The 20,275-nt window shown below is 42.0% G+C and overlaps 1 pseudogene; it reads left to right on the plus strand.

The window, feature by feature from the left end:
- Positions 1-16,792, plus strand: LOC118379324 (electron transfer flavoprotein subunit alpha, mitochondrial-like; annotated as a pseudogene).
- Positions 16,793-20,275: the final 3,483 nt, after the last annotated feature.

Below are 20,275 nucleotides of genomic sequence, written 5' to 3' on the forward strand. Positions count from 1 at the left end.
ATGTATTTTATAGCCTACAGTACATGCATTCTCAAATCCCTGGTCTTTTGCACTTTAAAAGGGCCTTTGAATTCATAATGAAATGATTAGACAGGGCTGTTCTCTGAGTTCACTGTTTAAAGTGAAAGAGAGATCAGACTACATTGTTCTCGCGAGATACAAGAGTGGAGAATTAACTGATGCTACTCAACTGTCACTTTGTTTAGATCAAGACAAATAGCTAGCAAGATTTTAGCTGATTAGCTAGAAAGCTAGCCAGTTATGTTTACAACAATAAACAGAAGAAGTTTGGGACAATTGGTATGTAAAACTCCAGTGTTGACAAATGCAGCCATTTCTTCTACCGTGTCAGATTGCCACCAACGTCTAGTTAGCTAGTCTGACTGAAGTCTGTCTGAGGTCAGTTCAGGACATGGCATGTCGACAACATACTTTCACTCTAATTTGCAACTGCACTGTTAGCTACATACATTGTAGCTATTAACGGTTATCGTGTCAGAGTAGATAGAGCATGAAACTAATCCAGATTGTGGGAACATAACTAGCTACAAGTACAGTGTGTCACCTGACTCGAGTTACACTAAACTAGCAAGTGATTTTGTTATCTTGGAGGACAAAACACACAGTTGACCTGACATGGCTAAAGCCTTCCTTTTGTTGTTCGACAAACGTATTTCATATTGCCTTTATTCCCTGTCGTGCACAGTGTGTTTTATATTGACCATTGTACACACTACTGTTTACACTTAACTTGCTAGAGCCAGTCTGATAATGTGCCCTAAGTCCACTGTCTAGTTTATCATTCAAAACCAACATAGTAGTTATTGACAATCATCTTCTTTATAAAGCAGTTTCATAATGGAGATTGGTAGTGTTCTCTCCTGCAGCCCTGTCTGGTACAGAGGTTTCAGAGTACTCTGGTAATAGCAGAGCACAACAACAACGAGCTCAAAGCCATCGCACTGTGTTCATTACTGCTGCCAGCAAGGTGGGAGGAGAGGTCACTTGCCTGGTGGCTGGAACCAACTGTGCCAAGGTAGGACTGTCACTGTAATGCCCCACAGAGGTGGCAACCCCTCTTATCTGGAGAGCTACCGGTGTGCATGCAACTTTTTTAATTGAACCTTTATTTTACCAGGTTGGAACCTTTATTTTACCAGGTTGGTCTCATTGAGATTAAACATCTCTTTTGCATGAGAGACCAGGCCAAATGTTGCACCTAATTTCAGCTAGGCTAATCATGATTCAGGAAGTCTGGAGCAAAAACCTGCATACACCCAGCTCTGCTGTTCAGCTACACATCAATGGAAGTTATGTTTTAATGTGGTATTTCATACATGATAAACAGCTGGCTGGTTCATGCATCCTCTGATACACAACCGCACTGCTTATATGTGCGCATCCAACGTGTCAGAGGAAACACCGTACATCTGGCAACCTTGGGCCGGGCACGCACTGTGCCCGGCCCACCACAGGAGTCGCGATGAGACAAGGACATCCCAACCGGCCAAGCCCTCCCTAACCCGGACGATGCTAGGCCAATTGTGCATCGCCCCACAGACCTCCCCGTTGCGGCCAGTTACGACAGAGCCTGGGCGCGAACCCAGAGTCTCTGATGGCACAGCTGGCGCTGCAGCACTTAACCACTTCGCCACCCGGGAGGCCCTGATATTTACTGTTGGAATGATGGAATGGCATAATACTTTCTTTTGGTCTAAATATGTACTTTAACCCTGGTCCTCTTTTCTCCATACAGAGGAATTGACTCCTTTGATTCTTGCTTCCCAGAAGCAGTTCAACTTCACACACATCTGTGCAGGAGCTTCTGCTTTTGGGAAGGTGAGTTACTGACTGTAACACAACAGTGTTCACATGTCTGCATTTCCCCCATGTTATTAATAGCTATATAATGATCAAATCCTTCCTTATCATGGGAAGTTTATTATGTATCCAGACATGCATGAAATCTATCATCTTTTATCATCTTTATCATCATTTTTAAACATTATGCTTTAATGCTTCTGAAAGTTTTTTTTCCTTCCAATTTTACCCAGTAAGTGTAGTACTACCCCTCAATTACTACCCCAGCAATCTGTCATTCTGCAATAGAACTGTCAACTTGCTGATCTAATGGTATTTCTGTTGAATTAGGATGCATTAAACAATATCTTATGTATTGTAATCCAACTCATATTGACTGAGGCTGGGTTGTCTGGTCTCGATTTCCCCGAGTGGATGAATGTGTTTTAGATGATGCATCCTAATACTGTCTGGTATCTGATTTAATTTATTTTACTACAAACATCATCAGCAATCATTTGTCAAAGATGACTTTGAATTCCATTGTCCATCATTGGGCTAAACTTCACACAGTTTTGTATTTGAGTCTCCGTAGCCCAAGCTAGTTTTATCCAACTCACAGAGGGCAGTTTGTATCCGTCATGGTACTATAGCATTATTGACATCATCTACTTTAAACTGTTTCTGTAGGGACACATTATTTGTAATAGTTTCAATTTGGTCTTTATTGTACCAAACTTTGCCAAGTCCATAAAATGTTGAGAAACATTCCTATTTTAAAACAATTAACCTCCCCATCACCTCTCTGTGTCCTGAGAGATCCACAGGGTGATATGGTTGAATTAAAGAATATCATCTCAATACTGTATTATGCTCAACAGAATCTCCTTCCCAGAGTGTCAGCCAAGCTGGATGTTGTAACTCTCTCTGACATCACCGAGGTCAAATCTCAAGACACCGTCGTTAGAACCATTTACGCTGGTGAGATTCCTGTTGTAATATCTTTTATAATTAACGACTATTCCATTGAGGTATAAAATGACCCCAAATATTTTGTAAGCACACTAATTATTATGCATTACAACATAGCTTCTTATCGCTGCAGGCCTGTTCTTAGCACTACCTATAATGCATACGTAAACAGCAGAATAAATGATTAGATAGATTTCAGTATTGGTGTAGTGCTCTGCTAATGGGCTGGGGTCAGGGGTTAAATGGAGATGATTGTTCTATATTCATTAGTAAAGTGATGAGGCTATAATAGTTCATGTTGTTGTTGTTTCTGACCTCTTAATGACTACAGAGATCCACCCTGGTCATCCCAGCTGTCAGTCTGAAAGCCTAAAAGCCTCCCTGAAGAAGAATAAGCTCAGATCATATTTTGATTGGGCACATTATAATCATAAAATATAGATGGGTCTGATTTAAAATTATCCACTTAAACTTTGGCAAGAGCCCGACTCTTCCTGGTTGGAAATTCAGTGGGGGTTTTTAACCATTTTGCTGCTGCATTTTTGCCAGACAAAGGTCTTACACTTGGATGTTTTGGTGTTGTCAGACAGTCCAATTAGTAATACACAATGCATATGCCAGGAACCGCCATAGCTTCATACAATGCAAGTTCTTACAATGCAACTAATTACAATGCAAGTCTGTTCTTTCTTGTTTTTAATTATTACTGGGAACATTTGTCATTGTATTTTATAGAATTGCCTGAATTGCATCGCATGTAAAACACAAAAGCTTTATTAGATCCCCAAATTTAAAAAACCAAAACTTATATTGAGGGTTTTTGCTCTGAGAATATATCTCAATATAACCAAGCAAACACATTGCATGTGGTGTTACTGTACGTGGTGTCTGTACTACAGGTAATGCCCTGGCCACAGTGAAGTGCAATGAGAAAGTCAAGGTGTTCACAGTGAGGGGAACTTCCTTTGAACCTGCTGCTGTGGAGGGAGGCAGTGCTGCTACTGAACAGGGTACAATACTCTTCCATTACACTGTTACCAGCAGCACCACTCAGTAACCTTTCTCTGTCTCTCATCATAACAGTAATGTTTTCAATACCTGAAAATGGCTCCCGAGCAGCATATTCAGATTCTAGTGTAAAGAATATATTGCACATTTAAATTGGCTGCATTATGAGATAGATTTTTAGTTATGTCTGTCCGGTCTGTTGCAGTTGCCTCACCCTCTCCTGCGGGGATGTCAGAATGACTTAAGCAGAGCCTGACCAAGAGCGATTGACCAGAGCTCACTAGTGCCAAAGTGGGAGTGTCTGCAGGTAAGGGCTTAGCTTTACACTGTCTGACTGCTTCAGCCAATGTGTCATTCACATTCCCTGGCCTCTCATTCTGTTAGGTCATTGTGACCAAGCACTTGATTTCTTTGTCCCATTAGGACGAGGGCTGAAGAGCGGTGAGAACATCAAACTGCTGTATGACCTCGCTGACAAAATGGTGCTGCAGGTATAAATAACCATGTGTGTGTACATCAGAGAGAAGGAGAGAGAGAATCTTTGAGAGTGAGTGGGTGCATGTGTGTGTACATCAGAGAGAAGGAGAGAGAGAATCTTTGAGAGTGAGTGGGTGCATGTGTGTGTACATCAGAGAGAAGGAGAGAGAATCTTTGAGAGTGAGTGGGTGCATGTGTGTGTACATCAGAGAGAAGGAGAGAGAATCTTTGAGAGTGAGTGGGTGCATGTGTGAGGGACAGTGGAAAGAGTGAGAGGTCAGTTGTCTGTGTGTAATTGCATGGTATGATCATGTGTATTAATAAACTGCTGTATGTTGTGAATGCAGTGGGGGCCTCTAGAGCTGCTGTGGATGCTGGCTATGTCCCCAATGACACGCAGGTCGGCCAGACTGGCAAGATTGTAGCACCTGCAAGTGATACAACACACACCCTTTTATTGTCTCTGTTATTTCACTGTGTCACAGCAGAAACCAACATACAATATTTCTTAGTGAGCAACCTGACAAGAAAATAATAACATAACTTTAACAAATTGTATATGATTATTTCAGTTTTTCAGCATCAAACTATCATATTAAATGTTCTGTAAAATTATATTTTAATTGAGGTATTTTGGATTACAAATGTAATTATGTTTGGTCTTGCTGAATGACTTTAATTGAACTGTATGTGCACTTTTGCTGACCTTCATTAGTCTCCAGTGCATTCGGAAAAGTATTCGGATCCCTTAACTTTTTTCACATTTTGTTACATTACAGCCTTATTCTAAAATGGATTAAATATTTTTTTCCCCCTCATCAATCTATACATATTATCCAAAATGACAAATCAAAACAGGTGTTTAGACATTTTTGCAACTGTATATACATTACCGTTCAAAAGTTTGGGGTCACCTAGAAATGTCCATGTTTTTGAAAGAAAATCACTTTTTTTTTGTCCATTAAAATAACATCAAATTGATCAGAAATACGTGTAGACATTGTTAATTTTGTAAATGACTATTGTAGCTGGAAACAGCAGATTCTTTAATGGAATATCTACATAGGTGTACAGAGGCCCATTGTCAGCAACCATCACTCCAGATAAAATGTTATTTGTCACATACACATGGTTAGCAGATGTTAATGCGAGTGTAGCGGAATGCTTGTGCTTCTAGTTCCGACAATGCAGTAATAACCAACGAGTAATCTAACCTAACAATTTCACAACAACTACCTTATACACACACGTGTAAAGGAATGAAGAATATGTACATAAAAATATATAAATGAGACCCAGGGTTTCGAGCTTGATGACGAGTTTGGAGGGTACTATGGTGTTAAATGCTGAGCTGTAGTCGATGAACAGCATTCTCACATAGGTATTCCTCTTGTCCAGATGGATTAGGGCAGTGTGCAGTGTGGTTGCGATTGCGTCGTCTGTGGACCTATTGGGACGGTAAGGAAATTGGAGTGGGTCTAGGGTGTCGGGTAGGGTGGAGGTGATATGGTCCTTGACTAATCTCTCAAAGCACTTCATGATGACGAAAGTGAGTGCTGCGGGGCGGGGCGGTAGTCGTTTAGCTCAGTTACCTTAGCTTTCTTGGGAACAGGAACAATGGTGGCCCTCTTGAAGCATGTGGGAACAGCAGACTGGGATATGGATTGATTGAATATGTCCGTAAACACACCAGCCAGCTGGTCTGCGCATGCTCTGAGGACGCGGCTGGGGATGCCGTCTGGGCCTGCAGCCCTGCGAGGGTTAACACGTTTAAATGTTTTACTCACATCGGCTGCAGTGAAGGAGAATCCGCAGGTTTTGGTAGCGGGCCATGTCAGTGGCACTGTATTGTCTTCAAAGCGAGCAAAGAAGTTGTTTAGTCTGTCTGGGAGCAAGACATGCTGGTCCGCGACGGGGCTGGTTTTCTTTTTGTAATCCGTGATTGACTGTAGACCCTGCCACATACCTCTTGTGTCTGAGCCATTGAGTTGCGACTCTACTTTGTCTCTATACTGACGCTTAGCTTGTTGGATTGCCTTGCGGAGGCAATAGCTACACTGTTTGTATTCGGTCATGTTTCCGGTCACCTTGCCCTGATTAAAAGCAGTGGTTCGCGCTTATGGCACGTTGTGTTAGCTAATCCAAGTTTATCATTTTAAAAGGTTAATTGATCATTAGAAAACCCTTTTGCAATTATGTTAGCACAGCTGAAAACTGTTGTTCATATTAAAGAAGCAATAAAACTGGCCTTCTTAAGACTAGTTGAGTATCTGGAGCATCAGCAGTGTGGATTCAGTTACAGGCTCAAAATGCCCAGAAACAAAGAACTTTCTTCTGAAACTCGCCAGTCTATTCTTGTTCTGAGAAGTGAAGGCTATTCCATGCGAGAAATTGCCAAGAAACTGAAGATTTGGTACAACGCTGTGTACTACTCCCTTCACAGAACAGCCCAAACTGGCTCTAACCAGAATAGAAAGAGGAGTGGGAGGCCCCGGTGCACAACTGAGCAAGAGGACACGTACATGAGAGTCTCTAGTTTGAGAAACAGACGCCTCACAAGTCATCAACTGGCAGCTTCATTAAATAGTACCCGCAAAACACCAGTCTCAACTTCAACAGTGAAGAGGCGACTCCTGGATGCTGGCCTTCTAAGCAGAGTTCCTCTGTCCAGTGTCTGTGTTCTTTTGCCCATCTTAATCTTTTCTTTTTATTGGCCAGTCTGATATATGGCTTTTTCTTTGCAACTCTGCCTCGAAGGCCAGCATCCCGGAGTCACTTCTTCGCTGTTGACGTTGAGACTGGTGTTTAGTGGGTACTATTTAATGAAGCTGCAATGGCGTGATGTTTGCTGATAATGGGCCTCTGTACGCATATTCCATTAAAAATCTGCCGTTTCCAGCTACAATAGTAATTTACAACATTAACCATTTCTACACTGTATTTCTGATCAATTGGATGTAATTTTAATGGACAAAAAAATGTGCTTTTCTTTCAAAAAACTGAATTTCTAAGTGACCCCAAACTTTTGAATGGTAGTGTATATAAAAACATTTTTTTTAGAAATATCACATTTACTCAGTACTTTGTTGAAGCACCTTTGGCAGCGATTGCAGCGTCAAGTCTTCTCGGGTATGATGCTACAAGCTTGGCACACCTGTATTTGCGGAGTTTCTCCCATTCTTCTCTGGAGCAGGTTTTCATCAAGGATCTCTTTTGTACTTTGCTCTGGTCATGTTTCCCTCGATCCTGACTAGTCTCCCAGTCCCTGCTGCTGAAAAATATCCCCACAGCATGATGCTGCCACCACCACGCTTCACCGTAGGGATGGTCAGCCAGATTTCCTCCAGACGTAACGCTTGGAATTCAGGCCAAATAGTTCAATCTTGGTTTCATCAGATCAGAGAATCTTCTTTTTCATGGTCTTAGAGTCTTTAGGTGTCTTTTGGAAAACTCCAAGCAGGCTGTCGTGCCTTTTACTGAGGAGTGGCTTCAGTCTGGCCACTCTACCATAAAGGCCTGATTGTTAGAGTGCTGCAGATATGGTTGTCCTTCTGGAAAGTTCTCCCATCTCCACAGAGCAACTCTGCAGCTCTGTGAGAGTGACCATCAGGTTCTTGTTCACCTCCCTTCACCTCCTCTTCTCTCCTGATTGCTCAGTTTGGCCGAGCGGCCAGTTCTGGGAAGAGTCTTGGTGGTTACAAAATTCTTCAATTTAAGAATGATGGAAGCATTGTGTTCTTGGGGACCTTCAATGCTGCAGAAATGTTTTGGTATCCTTTCCCAGATCTGTGACTTGACACAATCCTGTCTTGGAGCTCTACGGACAATTCCTTAAACCTCATGGCTTGTTTTTTTCTCTGACATGCACTTTCAACTGTGGGACCTTATATAAACAGGTGTGTATCTTTCCAAACATTGTCCAATCAATTGAATGTACCACAGGTGGACTCCAATCAAGTTGTAGAAACATCTCACAGATGATCAATGGAAACAGGATTCACCTGAGCTCAATTTCAAGTCTTATCGCAAAGGGTCTGAATACTTAAGTAAGATATTTTATTTTTTAGAAATTTGCAAACATTTCCAAAAACCTGTTTTCGCTTTGTCATTATGTGGTATTGTGTGTAGATTGAGGACATTTTATTTATTTATTCCATTTTAGAACAAGTCTAACATAACAAAATGTGGAAAAAGTCAAGGGGTCTGAATACTTTCCGAATGCACTGTATTTTCTCGATCTTGATGTTCTTGATGTTCCAAAGATGGCCTATCTGTCTCCTGCATTCAATTGTGTGTACAGTGTGTTAGTTAGCACGTGTGTGGATTGGGGTGTGTGTGGAAAGACTCTGCGGAGGCTGTGTATGTTTTGGCAAAGCCAACAAGCCACAAGACAGACCCCTCACAGTAAAGGGAATTAGCCTTAGTCGAGTTGCATATTCCAGTTTTCAGGAATACAGCTATTTTCAACCTAGCTTCCTTTTCCGCTGAAAACCAAATGTGGGAACTCCACTCAGGCATTTCTTTTATGCCTGCTACATCAGGTTAAAGGGAATTAATACAGGCAAGCACACACTTGTTATCCAAAACAATACAAACAAAATCACAGAATATGTGACAATACTCTGTATTGTGACATTATTTAATTATTTAAAATTGAATAAGCTTAAAAAGGATAAATGGGTCATTTGGCTCGCGACAGGGATATCCCAGCTGTCATCAGACCCACATTAGGGCCGTCTGAAGCGGCTGTAATGTAGTTAATGGCTGATTTAAGATCCTAAATGATTTACCAGTCCCATTAGGAAGGAGACTTAAGTGCTGTGAGTCCACCCTGCCCCTCAAAATGGACAACTCTGCCAATATTGTTGTTTCCTGTTTTCATTGTGTACAATCACAGAAGGGTATGATATGCAACATCCTAAACCAGTATGTCACACCTTGGTCTTAGTATTTTGTGTTTTCTTTAATTATTTGTTCAGGCCAGGGTGTGACATGGGGTTATTGTATTGTCGTATTGGGGTTTTTGTAGGCATTGGGATTGTGGTTGATTAGGGGTGTGTCTAGTATAGGCTTGGCTGCCTGAGGCAGTTCTCAATCAGAGTCAGGTGATTCTTGTTGTCTCTGATGGGGAACCGTATTTAGGTAGCCTGAGTTTCACTTTGTATTTCGTGGGTGATTGTTCCTGTCTCTGTGTAGTGTTCACCAGATAGGCTGTAATAGGTTTCACGTTCCGTTTGTTGTTTTTGTATTTATTAGTTATTTCATGTACCGTTCCGTTTTTCTTCATTAAAGACATGAGTAACCACCACGCTGCATTTCGGTCCGACTCTCTTTCTACAAACGAAGAACGCCGTTACAGAATCACCCACCACACACGGACCGAGTGGCGTGGTAACAGGCAGCGACAGCATGAGCAGCGAAAGGAGGATGAATTATTCGGAGAATGGACATGGGAAGACGTTATGGACAGCAGAGGTATGGAGTATACTACGTGGGAAGAAATAGACAGGTGGGCGGTCGACCCAGAGAGAGTGCCGGAGCCCGCCTGGGATTCGCTGGAGCAGTGCGAAGAGGGCTATAGGAGAATGGAGTCGAAGAGAAAGACACGGCGGCGCAGAAAGAAACCCGAAAGTCACCCCCGAAAATGTATCGGGGGAGGGCTCAGGGAGAGAGTGGCAGAGTCAGGATTCAGACCTGAGCCAACTCTCCCTGTTAATCGTGAGGAGCAGCGATCAAAGGACTTCTGGACTTGGGAGGAGATATTAGACGGAAAAGGACCCTGGGCGCAGCCTGGAGAATATCGCCGTCCCAAGGAAGAACTGGAGGCGGCAAAAGCGGAGAGGCGCTGGTATGAGGAGGTAGCACTGCGACGCGGATGGAAGCCCGAAAAACAGCCCAAAAATTATTGGGGGGGGGTGGCTTACAGGGAGTATGGCTACGCCAGGTAGGAGACCTGCGCAAACTCCCTGTGCTTACCGGGGGGCTAGAGAGACCGGGCAGGCACCGTGTTATGCTATGGAGCGCACAGTGTTTCCAGTGCGGGTGCATAGCCTGGTGCGGTTCATACCAGCCCTTCGTATTGGCCGGGCTAGAGTGGGCATCGAGCCAGGTAAGGTTGGGCAGGCTCGGTGCTCAAGAGCTCCAGTGCGCCTGCACGGTCCGGTCTATCCAGAGCCACCTCCACACACCAGTCCTCCGGTAGCAGCTCCCCGCACCAGGCTTCCTGTGCGTGTCCTCGCTCCAGTATCACCAGTGCCAGCACCACGCATCAGGCCTACAGTGCGCCTCGCCTCTCCTGTGCTGTCGGAGTCTCCTGTCTGTTCAGCGCTATCAGAGCCTTCCTTCCCTCCTGCGCTGTCGGAGTCTCCCGCCTGTTCAGCGCTATCAGAGCCTTCCTCCTCTACAGCGCTGCCGGAGCCTCCTGCCTGTTCGGAGCAGCCTGAGCTGTCAGTCTGCAAGAAGCAGCCAGAGATGTCAGTCTGCATGAAGCAGCCAGAGCTGTCAGTCTGCAAAGAACTGTCAGTCTGCAAGGAGCTGCTAGTCTGCAAGGAGCTGCCAGTCTGCAAGGTGCTGCCAGCCTGCATGGAGTAGTCAGAGCTGTCAGTCTGTATGGAGCAGTCAGAGCGTCAGTCTGTATGATGCAGCCAGAGCTGTCAGTCTGCATGAAGCAGCCAGAGCTGTCAGTCTGCAAAGAGCTGCCAGTCTGCAAGGAGCTGTCAGTCTGCAAGGAGCTGTCAGTCTGCAAGGAGCTGTCAGCCTGCATGGAGCAGCCAGAGCTGTCAGTCTGCAAGGAGCTGTCAGTCTGCAAGGATCTGCCAGTCTGCAAGGAGCTGCCAGTCTGCATAGAGCAGCTAGATCTGCCAGTCAACCAGATTCTTCCAGATTTACCAGTCAACCAGTCTCTTCCAGATCTGCCAGTCTGCATAGAGCAGCTAGATCTGCCAGTCAACCAGAATCTTCCAGATCTGCTAGTCAACCAGAATCTTCTAGATCCGCCAGCCAGCAAGGATCTACCGGAGCTTACTACCTGCCCGAGCTTCATCTCAGTACTGGGCTTCCTCTCAGTACTGGGCTTTCTCTCAGTACTGGGCTTTCTCTCAGTACTGGGCTTCCCCTCAGTTCCGGGCTGCCCCTCAGTCCCGAGCTGCCCCTCAGTCACGAGCTGCCCCTCAGTCACGAGCTGCTCCTCAGTTCAGTGGGGTTCTGGGTCAGGACTATTAGGCCATGGTCGGCGGCGAGGGTGGATTATCCCAGGACGCGAAGGGGAGGAACTGGGACATTAATGGAGTGGGGTCCACGTCCTGAGCCGGAACCGCCACCATGGACAAACACCCACCCGGACCCTCCCTATGGTTTTGAGGTACGTCCGGGAGTCCGCACCTTATAGGGGGGGGGTTCTGTCATGCCTTGGTCTTAGTATTTTGTGTTTTCTTTAATTATTTGTTCAGGCCAGGGTGTGACATGGGGTTATTGTATTGTCGTATTTGGGTTTTTGTAGGCATTGGGATTGTGGTTGATTAGGGGTGTGTCTAGTATAGGCTTGGCTGCCTGAGGCGGTTCTCAATCAGAGTCAGGTGATTCTTGTTGTCTCTGATGGGGAACCGTATTTAGGTAGCCTGGGTTTCGCTTTGTATTTCGTGGGTGATTGTTCCTGTCTCTGTGTAGTGTTCACCAGATAGGCTGTAATAGGTTTCACGTTCTGTTTGTTGTTTTTGTATTTATTAGTTATTTCATGTATCGTTCCGTTTTTCTTCATTAAAGACATGAGTAACCACCACGCTGCATTTCGGTCCGACTCTCTTTCTACAAACGAAGAACGCCGTTACACAGTAACCATTCATTGCTTGTGTATTGCAATTAATATTCAAAACAAATCAGGTCAATTGAAATATAATTGATGTAATCAAATGTTATATACTATTTACAGTAATATTATATATACAGTACCAGTCAAAAGTTTGGACTAACCTACTCATTTTCTTTATTTTTGCTATTTTCTACATGGTAGAATAATAGTGAAGACAACAAAACTATGAAATGACACATGTAATAACCAAAAAAGTCTTAAACAAATCAAAATCTATTTTATATTTGAGATTCTTCAAAGTAGCTGCCCATTGTCTTGATGGCAGCTTTGCACACTGGCTTTCTCTCAACCAGCTTCATGAGGTAGACACCTGGAATGCATTTCAATTAACAGGTTTGCCTTGTTAAAAGTTAATTTGTGGAATTTCTTTTCTTAATGCATTTGAGCCAATCTGTTGTGACAAGGTAGGGGTGGTATACAGAAGATAGCCCTATTTGGTAAAATATCAAGTCCATATTATGGCAAGAACAACTCAAATAAGCAAAGAGGAAACCACATTCCATCATTACTTTAAGACATGAAAGTCAGTCAGTGCAGTCACAAAAACCATCAAGCGCTATGATGAAACTGTCTCTCATGAGGACCACCACAGGGAAGGAAGACCCAGAGTTACCTCTGGATAAGGATAAGTTCATTAGAGTTAACTGCACCTCAGAAATTGCAGCCCAAATAAATACTTCATAGAGTTCAAGTAACAGAGACATCTCAACATCAACTGTTCAGAGGAGACTGTGTGAATCAGGCCTTCATGGTCGAATTGCTTCAAAGAAACCATTACTAAAGGACACCAATTGGGGCGGCAGGGTAGCCTAGTGGTTAGAGCGTTGGACTAGTAACTGAAAGGTTCAAATCCCCAAGCTGACAAGGAACAAATCTGTCGTTCTGCCCCTGAACAGGCAGTTAACCCACTGTTCGTAGGCCGTCATTGAAAATAAGAATTTGTTCTTAACAGACTTGCCTAGTAAAATAAAGGTAAAAAAATAAATAAATAAGAAGAGACTTGCTTGGGCCAAAATACCCGAGCAATGGACATTAGACCGGTGGAAATCTGTCCTTTGGTCTGATGAGTCCAAATGTAAGATTTTTGGTTCCAACCGCCGTTTCTTTGTGAGACGCAGAATAGATGAACGGATGATCTCTGCATGTGTGGTTCTCACCGTGATGCATGGAGGAGGTGGTGTGATGGTGCTTTGCTGGTGACACTGTCAGTGATTTTATTTAGAATTCAAGGCACACTTAACCAGCATGGCTACCACAGTATTCTGCAGCGATATGCCATCCCATCTGGTTTGCACTTAGTCCCACTGTCATTTGTTTTTCAACAGGACAATTACCCAATACACCTCCAGGCTATGTAAGGGACATTTAACCAAGAAGGAGAGTGATGGAGTGCTGCATCAGATTACCTATCCTCCAGAGTCACCTAACCTCAGCCCAACTGAGATTGTTTGGGATGAGTTGGACCGCAGAGTGATGGAAAGGCAGCCAGCAAGTTCTCAGCATTTGTGGGAACTCCTTCAAGACTGTTGGAAAAGCATTCCAGGTGAAGCTGGTTGAGAGAATGCCAAGCATGTGCAAAGCTGTCATCAAGGCAAAGGGTGGCAACTTTGAAGAATCTAAAATATATTTTAATGTATTTAACATTTTTTGGTTACTACATGATTTCATATATGTTATTTCATAGTTTTGATGTCTTCAGTATTATTCTACAATGTAGAAAATAGCCCTTAATTAAGTAGGTGTGTCTGCACTTTTGACTGGTACTGTATATATTTAAAGTTATAGGTATATTCCCTACACAGTAAGCAGTGGATGGTATCTCCATAATTCCATGACAAGCCTTCAGAAACGCTCCGACCCCCCCCAAAAGAAATCACATCTTTCCTCATGCCTGTCTGAGAGGGGAACCATGTTGTGGATTTATAATTTATCATTCTTCAGAGGTGATGCAGTATTCACATGATAATTAGGATACATTTTTGATTGCTGCCTGCGGGCATTTCTGCATTGTTGGCTTCACGAACCTGGGCCATCATGACCTCATTAGTGTAACTGTCAGTGGCCTGTTTTAGTTTACACATGCGTTGTCGTGTATTTTATTATGAACTGCACTCATCAGGATAAAACTTATTAGTGGCTTTTACAAGACACCGTGTCACTTAAATGAGGAGAGCAACACCTCCGCTTGACTCAATGTACCAGTCAAAACAACGCTGGCAAAATTCATAACGTTTTCAATTATTGTATTCTTGTTAATTACTTACAAAGACTAAGTATTTTACTTGAAATGGGATATGATAACAATTGATTCAAATAACGACATACAATTGTTTCAGGTTTTGTCATAAGGAACAAAGAAGGAAAGCTTTATAATATAAGGCTATTGTTAAGTGAGAGCACTGTATAGGCATTGGTGGTTTCTGAATGATGCAGGTTGATATAGTCTTTTACTTATGATTTTAGAGGACTTAAGTAATCATTTCAAGTGATAACTTTATAATTTTCTCATCTTCACAAGCATTGTCACATGTAGGCCAACAGTACAAATATAACAAAATAAAGACTTCTTTCTAGTGGGACCACTTTTACCCTTTTTTCATATGCTTTTCAAGGCATTGAATATCATAGATTCTTCTGTCAAACCAGTTATAGGACTCAGTCCTGAGATACCACCGAGCCAGTCTAACAGTATTTAGTATCGTTAGCCAACCTGTTGTCCTTTGTTGTCTGTTTGCACACAGCAGCATCCCGTGATCACCTGGTTGATTAACTCAGTTGTGTCACAATCTGGCTGTGTGTACAGGAGCTTGTGTTCTCACACCTGAGGGGAGCTGTGCTGTGTGAACCACTGGGTTTCAGCATCACTTTGGGGGATTTTATTAACAGGCCAGCGAGTGCACCAAGTCCCTGCCCTGCTGCCACGGCTCACAGCAGCTGTGGAGAGACCAAACACCAGACAGGCAAGCAGACAGACAGGCAGAAGAGGAGGGAAAAACTGACCAAGCTTGGCAAATCATCTGGCCATTCTCCTCCTCTCCCTACATATACTTTAAAAACATCCAGGGCTAAATGACCCCCCCAAGTATAGCAGTTTGTAGTGGAAAATTTTCAAAAAGCTGTTTATACCCAGCTGGGGACCTACTTGGAGGCTAACGGGGAGAAGCTTTTCTATTTTTTATTTTCTCTCTCCCAGTCTGGGGGAAAAAAGGCCTCTGGATTGACAGTGCCTTTCATACTGTATTATCCGGCCTGGCTTTTAACTCCGGGAGAACTGTGTTCACAAATTGATGCTCTGTTCCCCTGGGGCTGCAGCTGAAACATTAAATCCTACTGAAATATTCATATGTGAGTGCATTTAGCTGAAAGCAATTGATGTGCTGCTCCCTGGAGAATGGATGGTAATGTTGCAGCCAGGGGCCCAGGCCCCCACACTCTGGCTGTCAGACACCCTAAAGTACCACACTCTGGTCAGAGCCATTGAGATGTATGGTCAGGAATTGACTGCCTACCGGGTCAGAGTATGGTGGAAAGGGTTCCGGGGGATTGGGGCTCAGTTTGTGGTTCTGGTGTTGGTCACTTATGGTCACAGCAACTTGGTTCACCAGACTACTGGTTAGGAGAGCCTTCTCGTAAGGCTGTGGTCATAGGGATTCTCTGATGGCCACGCTGTGTATTTCTGTGTGCAAACACGCATCGTCTTCTCATTTTAAGTTGTTGAAAAGTAATGGTTAAATCAATAGTCTTTACATATCATATTGTGTCCAAACCTTTTCATTCATTTGGTTGAGACTGATTTTTTTTTCAGAATATATTTTTTTGTTCTCCCTACAATAAACACTCTGTTTATTAAAACTTGAAAGCTGATTTATTTTATTTATTTATGTATCATGTCTGTGTAGTATTATTGCAAAAATATACATTTTTTGTTATATGAATTACATTTTTGATATTACATTATTATATACTGACTGGCCATTTTATGTTGTGTTTTATTTCCAGGAACTCTACATCGCAGTGGGCATCTCTGGAGCTATTCAGCACCTGGCTGGGATGAAGAACAGCAAGGCACACAACATCACACACATCAAACTAAGCAGTCTAAATAAGCTAGTGGTATTATTGTGGTATGGCTGTGTTATTACTTGTGGATAATTCTTCACATTTAAACAAATGTAAAATAGATTTGTTCTACTGATTTTCAAAACATTTATTTGAGGATGCAAGATATTCAGAGTAGTTTTTCTAGTGCTCCAAACAAAATACAGGATGTGTTTTATACAGCAAGATGTTTTTTAAAATGTAACAATGTTTCCCTAAAGAAGTCGTGCTTTTTAAAACAGTTTTTTGCTGATTCTTGCTGTCGCAAGTCATGCATAAGTACATGTAGTTATGGAGCTTGTGCGTCTGATTGCTAAATTAGTGTAGATTATTTTATTAAATTCTTCTGAGCTCTTTGTGATGTAGCGCCTTGTCACCAGGAGAGTGATAAATACGTCTCACCCTCATGTTTATGACAATTTCATGTAGCTAAGCTTATTCTACCGCCTTTTATGGAATTTGCACTAGTGATGGATTAACAAGTAAAGATATACATACAGTAAAACAATGGGGATACTGAATAAATGTCATATTGATTTAAAATAAATTGTATTAATGTAAAAACATGTATTAATTAATAAAAAAAACATTTTCAACTCTTTGAAACTGACTGACTCATTTTGAAGATAAAAAAACAATAATTTGATATCTTCAAGTAATCTGAAAGTATAAAGATCACCCATTCCAATAATCAGTCCAGTTAACACTGTTACTGTATAGGCTGATTTGAAAAAGCCAAAATGGGTGTCATACAACTGCCCCAATTTACCTCATTAATAGTATTACAGCAATTCACTCTTTCAGACTGTCTATATATGAGGAGGATTTGAATGAACTTGGTCAGAGTACTTTTTCTTATTTGTATTCCTATATTTTCACTGTCGTTGACCCACTTTTACAACAAGTGGAGGGCAGAATACGTCTTTCCCTGGAAGAGAACTGTTTTATGTAAATGTAAAATGGAGAAACACTTTCGTAGCCATGACAACAGTCTCCTGAGTGGATTTCTTCCACCAAGGCGAGCTATCTGCTCCGGGATCCCGTGCACTTAAGAAGTGTTTTAAAAGGGAACCTGAAGAAGCTTTTTAAAGAATTATATATAATTTATTTGTATTTTCTCTCTCTTGCTTCAGAGCTTCTTAAGAGGAGAGTAGAGTGTGTGGGATGTGTTCTGAATGTGTCAGACCACAGTATTATGTACTATTATGCAGCCATAGTCCCATATCTATTTGTTTTGTATGAAATTTACTCTACTTCTACGTATATCCAGCCGCTTCATGTCACGGAGCTGTTTATAAAATCACTTTCATCCACTTAAAACAAACACATTCATATGTGACATCACTTAAGTGCAGCTAATTTGGGTTTGTATGTTTGCTGCTTTAACAAGCTATGCAATATGTCATGAAAGCATAGTGTGTGTATATAACACGTGAGAGAGTAGTAAGGGATGGTAATACAACTTTATTTCATTTAGTTTTTTGTATTTTTTATTTTGACTTAATTTTGATTCTCATCATAGTGACTGATATTGTCCTAATGCCTGATGCTGACTCACTGCTTTAGGATGTGGATCAACAGTTTACATAGCAATGTATCTTTAATTTATGATTTAAGTGTTTGGTTTAGCCTCCATTAAAATTCTGAGGCAATCCATGTACAGTATGCACACCGCCTTGCATTTTCATTCAGAGGACAGGTTAGTACATGTACTGAGACCAACTGTGACACGTGTTTTTGTGTTTCATTTCTAGATAATCGTTGCCGTCAACAAAGATCCAGAGGCACCTATTTTCCAGGTAGCTGAATACGGTTTGGCGGAGGATCTCTTCAAGGTAAGACTGTCAATGATGACATGATTAGATATTGTGATATTAAAGGTGTGAAATGAATCCCTATATGGAGGTAAATATTTAGTTAATCTTAAGGAGGTGGACCTAGATCTTCAGCATTGGCTAAATGAAGTATTGTACACCACACCCTGTATAGGTTTAGTAAAGTGCTTATCTGAGTGTTATCCAAGTCAACACTGATACACTGGATCTAACCTGTATGGTGCCCAGTATTTCTAATTCATGACAGCATTTAAAGAGTCAGTGTTCATGTACTTGAGATCTGCTTAGTCCTGATGGGTAAATTGTGGTGAGGAGTCTTGAGGGAAATATCCCTCATGCCATCGTTACAGATCCCTGTCACACCCTGTCCATCTCTCCTTTAAGAGTCATTCTTCTAGTACCCCCAGGAGGATTTAAAATAGGTTTATTAATACGATGTGTATTTGTTATATTAATAATATGGACCTTATTCTACCAAAAGTGGTTTCCTGATAAAAGCAAACATAACATTGGTTTTGGTTGAATTAGGTCCTTAATTAGCTATAAATTATTATAAACTGGGTGGTTCAAGACCTGAATGCTGATTAGCTGACAGCCATTGTATATCAGACAGTATACCACGGGTATGAAAAAAAACATGTATTTTTAGTACTCTAATTACGTTGGTAACCAGTTTTATAATAGCAATAAGGCACCTCAGGGGTTTGTTGTATATGGCCAATATACCACCGCTAAGGGCTATATCCAGGCACTCCGCATTGCGTCGTGCATAAGAACATCTCTTAGCCGTGGTATATTGGCCATATACCACACCCCCTCGTGGCTTGTTGCTTAAGTATACCATAGCAAAACATATTTGAAAAAACACAAGAAAGAGGTGATATCTCAGATATCCTCCTCAGTTAATGACGCTGTAATAAGACACATCAACGACTGATCGACTAATGTTAATGCATTTAAACTGACTCCCTCTGAGCCTTTATTCAAACATTTCAATTATTAAGGGAAATGTCTAATGGTCACTGTTAATTCACTCTTCTTCTCCTCTGATTGTGACATTGAGGCACTTCCTGGTTCACTAGAGACCTCCCGCAAGCCATTTCCTGTCTGATCAGAGGCCCAGGCTGTCAGTTAGTTGCTCATTAAAAGTATTCCTGTGTAATAATGTCATTGTAAAAGCATTTTGTGACAACTGCTTAGGTACAAGGGGTTCTATAAATGAGTTTGATAAAATTAATTGAATAGTTAGGTTTATCATTATAAATCATTAAAAGACACCTTCCATTTGCCGTTCAGTCTTAAATAATGGGGATTCATTAGCTTGGTGGTGTAGCCACCTATTTGACCTGTTTTAAAGGCAATGTTAATGTCTGGTTTTCCCTCTCATACATTTGCATATTATTCAGTTGTTTAATCTCAGAAAGCAAAACTTCTAGAGACCTTGTGGCTTACTGAGTTGTGCCTTATTCAGTTACAATCTGTTAACTAGGTTTCTGGGATTAGCCTAAAATAACACTGAGTGAAATCATGTTTAAATGAATATGCAGTTGAGTTCTTACTCTCTCCGACTGTAAACATTTCTCTGTTGAGTGCCTGAATCCAAACCTGGTAAATCAGTTATTGTGATTGATAGAATAGGAACCATTTGGAACTGTATATTACTCCACCTAATGAAAAAGCAGATGTACTGAATTATTGAACTCGTGAATGTATCAGTGGATAGTTCATGAGAGGACCTCCTGCTCAGAGAGTAACTTCCACTCCTCAACCTTAACAGGAACTACCTGATAGTTAAACTAAGGGAACTGCCTGGTGTTGGCTTTCATAATGTTCCTCTTCACCTATTCACTCCTAATTGACATGCTCAGGTAACTTTGGCAGGGCTCAACGCCACAGGGTTCCAGGCAGCATTTCTACCCTCTAGTTTAGGCATAAAGACGGAGGTGGCAGATCCAGATCCAGTGCCCAAGCTTTGCCAGACTCTTCAAGAGGGACCCTTTGTGAGAAGTGAAAGCCTAGTGGCTTTTTCCATTTGTTTGGCTCATCATTTATTAACCAGTGTCGTTGCGTGTGATCGGCCGGTGTTGGTGACGAGGTGTTTAAGTTAGTAATATTCTGCTGAAGTGATGTTGAAGTAGAGATAATAATAACAGGCAGGTCCAGAACTGTGACAATAGTTCTCATCTTACCTGTGTTTACATACACTCTGATTTCAGAT

Source organism: Oncorhynchus keta, unplaced genomic scaffold (assembly GCF_023373465.1).
Source record: "Oncorhynchus keta strain PuntledgeMale-10-30-2019 unplaced genomic scaffold, Oket_V2 Un_scaffold_3114_pilon_pilon, whole genome shotgun sequence".
Lineage (NCBI taxonomy): Eukaryota > Metazoa > Chordata > Actinopteri > Salmoniformes > Salmonidae > Oncorhynchus > Oncorhynchus keta.